Here is a 6,000-nt window from a genome sequence, read left to right as displayed (position 1 = left end):
AGTAGGCAGAGTTTTGGGTTGTAAAGGAATGCTGTTTTATTTATTGGAAGTGTTTAATGACTGATCACCAGATGGATTTCAGCCTACACCCCTGCCAGAGCATATGGACCAGAATGCTCTCTTCACCATAGCGCCAGGACCACTTGGGAGAGGTACCTTTTCCATGTGGGATGATGCATAGTCTGTGGAGCACCTAGTAAGTAAATTTGCACCATTTTATATTGATGAAGAGTGTTATTGCATGCAGGATATTGCAATCAGCTGTCCCTGCATTTTCTGACTTTGTGACTTTAATATATACGATTTGAAAAAATGATGGGGAGATTAGAATGCAACTCTGAGCTGTTGGTAGCCACATGTGTAGCCACATGGTATTGCTCGATGACAATTTAAGGTGATATACTTGTTTAAAAATAACTTGGAACACTATTTAAATACACGTGTTAATCTGGATGTACTAAAGTTCAGTTTCTGAGTCTGGAGTTACATAACTTGGGTGTGATTATTTTGTTTCATTTCCAGATTAACTAGAAACATTTATCTAAACCGGGTGGCTGCTGAGATTGTAAATGCTGGAGCAGGAAACTTTGCAGTCAGGTTGTCAACACAATTAATTGCTTGCCCTTTCGAGACTGATTTTCTTCCATACTGTCTCACAGCCTCCCCAAGACCCACCACCAAAGCCTGCAAACACTTGAATTTCTTTGCATATTCAAATAGGTCCATGGGACTCATTTTCAGCACCTAAAATTTTGCTAGCTGTAAGACTGCAGGACTAAGGCCACACTACATGTACGTATTCTGACTCTGCACTTCAAAATTTTTTTCATCAAGCACTAATGTCTTGTATGACATTTGGGATTTTGGTCTTACAAGTCGTTAGCTACAAATTTCCTCTTACTCTAGTAGAAATTCTGGTTTGCATAATAGATTGTCTTATCACATCTGCAAGGTAATTGCTTTAAACAGGCTTCCAAGAGGGCCTCAGATCTGATCTATGATGGTCTGTGCATTTTTAATATATCTACTCCAAGGAAGCATGCCTCTGTTATGAATATACTATGTGGATGACTGATGGTGCAGATCCAGAGTTAACTAGGCATTCCCTTCAAAGACAACATACGATAGGATGTTTGGGCAAAGAGGAATTTCCTGCGTAATCTTTGGAGACAGCTGTATTACATTTTATGATTCCTCTGGTATTCATGCAGAGTTATAGAAATACAGTTAAAAGGGTTAACTATTTTCTGGTACAGTATTCTGATTGATTGCATATCCAGTTACTCCTTTTCTAATAAACAGGGTCTCGGTGAAAAGAATGTATGGACTGTACGACCTTCACTCCCTGCCCTCCCCACCTTTGGGCCTATAATTTCCTTAGATGCCTCCATGAGGCATCTACTGCTAGTTAATCAGAGGTTTGACCTGCTGGCGATGATCAGCTCCAGCTTTGTATCAAACAGGTGTGTGTTTGGGAGGTAGGAAGCAAGACTCCCTCCGAACTTGCTCCACCTCTTCTCTCCTGCCCAGGCTCTTAGAAAAGGGTCTTTATCTTCTTATTCTGCGTCTCTGGAAAAAGAGTCTTGCTTTTCCACTTGTGCTGCCATACCTATCTGAAACTTTTTTTTTTTGCTTCAAATTCTAGCCAAAGGTTGGTCACTCTTTATCTTGTCTAAAGCTTGACCCTCTCAGCTACCTCCATGGAGTGTTGGTGGTAGTTTGCATAACAAGCAATTAAGTTATGAAAAAAGAATATATTAAAAAAGAAGACCATGTTCAAAGTTGAACAGAATTGGGGAAAAAGGAAGGCAAAATCATCAAAATAGGAAAAAGTGAACAATTCAAGAGAATCAAGGTCATTTTTCCTGAAGGGCGTCTTAAATTAAATTAACAGCTGGATTATTTGCTAAGCAATTTGTTGTTGTTGTTGTTTTTTTAAAGAGAGAGAGAGAGAGAGAGAAAGGCATTTTTTTACCTCATTAGTGCTGCAGGATGTCCTATACAAGCATAATTATACTTTGCAAAAAGGCTAGGGAGACCACACAGGAAGGGTATTGAAGAACTGGAAAAGGTACAGAGGCACTGAGCATGACAAAGGATCGAAAGAGTTGGTATTTATGGATGAAGTACGGGCTTTTTTTTTTTTTTTTTTTTTTTTTTTTTTTTTTTAAGAGAGAAGCTGGGGCCATCTAAGACATGTACACAATCCTCAAGGATATGAAAAGGTGAATGACAAAACTCATTTGGACTGTTGCAGGCTCACTAACAGGAGAGCGATTAAAAATAAGCTTGGGCAAAGTCCTTCAGAGAAAGCAGTTCTAATCCAGAGTTTTCCCATGCAGAAGAGGGAGAGGCTGGCTGCAGCCTGTGGGTCTCCACCAGCAACACCCCGTCTTTCCTCTCAGCTCTGCAGCCCGAACCCCCGCGTTAGAGCTTCTGCATTTCAGGAATGTGACTCCTGTCCTTGACCTAGGCTGCAGATAAGTACAACATGCCCCTTACCGCCGAGTGGCTTAGGAAGAATTTCAGCCAGACAAGAGGGCTAAGATAAAGGAAGGGCAGGTGAGGAAGGCTTGCACCCCCCCCCCCCCTTTTTGAACCAGACCTCTTGGCTTTGAATGAACAGGCTGTGAAAAAGAGGTGCTGGTGATTTAACCCAGCTCCTGTCGCTGCAGATGACCCCTTGGCTGCGGAGCTGGGGTGAGGCTGCTCTGCGGAGCAGCAGACGCTGGTTCAGGAGGTGTAACGGGGTGTTGTGCCTGTGCATAGCTCAGTCCCTCGGGTTGGGACCTGGCCCAGGCTAGAAACGCTGCACAGGTCAGTGGATAAAGAAGTCAAAATTTGTGATGTTTTTATTCTTAGTGCTACTTCCTTACAAGTAATGGGAGTATCGCTGAAGTCGTATGCTTTCATTACAGGCTAGGATAGTAACTGGGCTATCTAATTCTGCAATGTGGGAATCACCTTTTCTCAGCTGCCAGTCTCGGTCAAGCTTTCATTGCACAATAAAAGAGCATTTACCCCTCTCCAAAAAATATTCTAGCCAATATCTTGTGTGTGTGTGTGTGTGTGTGTGTGTGTATTCCAAACACTTTTCCCTCCAATGCAAAGTGGCTGTTGGGTGTCAACAGAACATGTGCAAAGACAAGTGAGTGGAATTTTTGCAGCAGCAAACAAGAAACAAAGGAAGAAGGGAGGATTAGAAACTGTGATTTTGTCGCTGTGTACGTTTTTATGATGTGCTAAGTGTATCATTGTTTTTTGTTAAATTACTGTTGGGATGTGAAGAAACAAAAGGAAAAGAACAATCGGACTAGTGTGCTGCCACAGAACTTGGTGAGTATTACTTGTTACAGAACTGAGTCTTAAGGCAAAATATACAATATAGGTCCTTATAAATCAGCTAGTGAGACATATTGGGGAACAGGAAGATGGGACTTCCCCCAAATCTACTGCGGTCAGTGCAAATTCTCCATTACCTTTGTTAAACACAGGATCAAACTTTTGATGGGAACTAGAAATATGGGAAAGTTTGAAATGTAGAAAGGTAACCTCATGTGCATGGTCCATTGCCTCAAAAAGCTAAATGCTGTTGCAAATTTGACATAATCCAATTAGTTGATTTCCTCAGTGACATTTCTGCAGGCTTATATACAGAAGGATGGGGAAACTGAGATTTATAATGATAGCTATTTCTAGCAAAGGTCATTTCTTTATTGGTGAACAACCTGTCCTTAGTCATGCTGATGAAGAGGCGTTGAGGGATAAGGGAGAGTTGGTATAGCTTTAGAGCTTAACAGGCACTAACATAAATAGAGCACAGATCATCTTTCTACTTGGACCAGTAGGCTTGCAACCTACCAACAAAGCTCCTCTTTATTCCAGAAAGGAACAGGAGTCAAAATCCAGAAGAAAATCCAGAAAAAAAAATATTGTTTTTTTGTGGAGATTGAGAGGGAGGCTGGCTATTCACTGTCAGCAGAGGATAAGAAAAAGACCAACCACAGAGCACAAGCATGTATTTTTGGATAGCAGGGCTGTCCTTGGTGGGACCAGCTGCTTATGAAGAACTGGGTCAGGTTGCCCTGGGGACTCCGTGGTCGGCCCTGTCGACTCCTCAGTTTGAGCAGCTCTTGGTATCCTGCTCCAAGCTGTTTCCAGGATGTCACAAGTGAGAGCATGCTCAGATATACACAAACATACCTTCCTCAGCTTTCCCTCTTTATGAAAAGCAGGAATACAGTTTAAATAGATGGTATCATACATATTAATATATCTTTGAATAATAAAAAAGCATCTGCCTATTCATCACATGGCTATATTTTCTATTTGCAGAAGAGCAGGTCTTTGACACGGTACATAAAATGATGAATCATTTCATTTATAATCATGAGAACTGTTCTGGGAGTCATGTGAGAGTTATTTAGCTATTGACCCTAAAAATGAGTATCGGGCACTTTGTGTAACTAGTTTTGTCCGTCTTTTCATGGTTAAGCTCATAATATTGAATTAAATCAAAATGTGACCATTTTGCTAGATTTTGGCTCAGATCCTGAATCATGCTCTACAGCTGAACCATGCTTTCTGCTGCATCACCGGCACAAACTGAAGTCAAAGCTGGCAAGGCCAGACATGAGATCTTTTCAACCCGGCAGTTAAGGCAACATGAGGCTTTCTCCCTGGCTCTTCCACCAGGATGCTGTGGCCAGGGGATATGGCGTTTTTCAGCCATGCCTTTGCTGATCCCTTTCTGACAATTATTGGTCCCTTTGAGCTGTGAGTGGCCAACACAAGTTACAAGGGCTTTTGAGCTGCTCTGGTTTAGGACTTGCTCCAGTAATTTGAGCGCTGTGGTGGCCGCTAGTTTCTCATCTGCAGCTGAAGATCTCGCCCTTCTTTCCATAGTAGTAGCTCACACCCTTTGAAATCTCCTAAGGCCTTCCCTGAAATCGCAAGAGCTGTAGCTTGTTAGTCTCAAAAATTTGAAAATAAATAGATAACATGTAGCATAGTAATAGGCATTGCCTAAGTTAAAATTCTCCCCACCCAATGAAGCAAAAAGCAGCCATGCGCTGTGTACTTCTTATGCCTGGTGTAACTTGAATCCAAAAGGCATGAGGGAAATGGAAAATGTTAATAAATAATGATGTTTGAAACACAAGTTGCTGAACAACTGCTACATCTTCTATGTTTATTCCATGGGACAGAAAATGCCTGTCTCAGTTTGAGGAAAATAAAATCTTGGCCAAAGATACGTCTTAGGAATTAGCCTGGATGCTACATGGTATTCAGAAGATAAATCAGAGAGATGCTTACAGATGAACTCCTGCTAATATATACAGAATAAAGACAACTTTTCAAACAAAATCAGTACAAGTGACTACTTGACATTTTCCTGGTAAGCGGAACCCAGGATCTCCTGTGGGCCACGGGAATTTTTAATAATGTTGTTTGATCCACCCTACAGTTGCCAGATTTCTGGTTGGTATTTTCCAAGTCAGGACCCAGCATATGTACCCTCCAGCTTTCTCAGTCTGATGTGCTCTGGAAATCCTGGCCTCATTTCCCAAATCCGAGCAGGTGATCTGCACATAAAAAAAAAAAGCTGACATCTTCCCCAAGTGTGTTGGATTTACTATGTGTGTGCAGACCAGCTGCAAAACTGGGCCAGAAGTCTTAGACAAATGTGCAAAATCCTCAGATTGTAACTTAAAAAAAAAAAAAAAACAGGGAAAAAAGACTGTATCTGAGGAAATCTGCATATGTAGTAGAAGTCAACCATTTTTCACATTCTAGCGTATCGCTTTTAGAAGGAAAATCACTACTTTTTTTCTGGGACAGGTCAAAATAGGCAGAAAATGCATGCCCTCTGGCAGCTTGGGTAAGTGAATCTGCCTTGAGAGAAGAGAAAAGAATGAAGTCTCACCTATCACAAGCAACGGCGGGGGTGGCTGAACTTTTTTATAGCCAAACATTCACCATCTCCAAAGTAACTTAGTT

Source organism: Apteryx mantelli, chromosome 3, assembly GCF_036417845.1.
Source record: "Apteryx mantelli isolate bAptMan1 chromosome 3, bAptMan1.hap1, whole genome shotgun sequence".
Taxonomy (NCBI): Eukaryota; Metazoa; Chordata; class Aves; order Apterygiformes; family Apterygidae; genus Apteryx; species Apteryx mantelli.
This window is presented reverse-complemented; position numbering follows the sequence as displayed.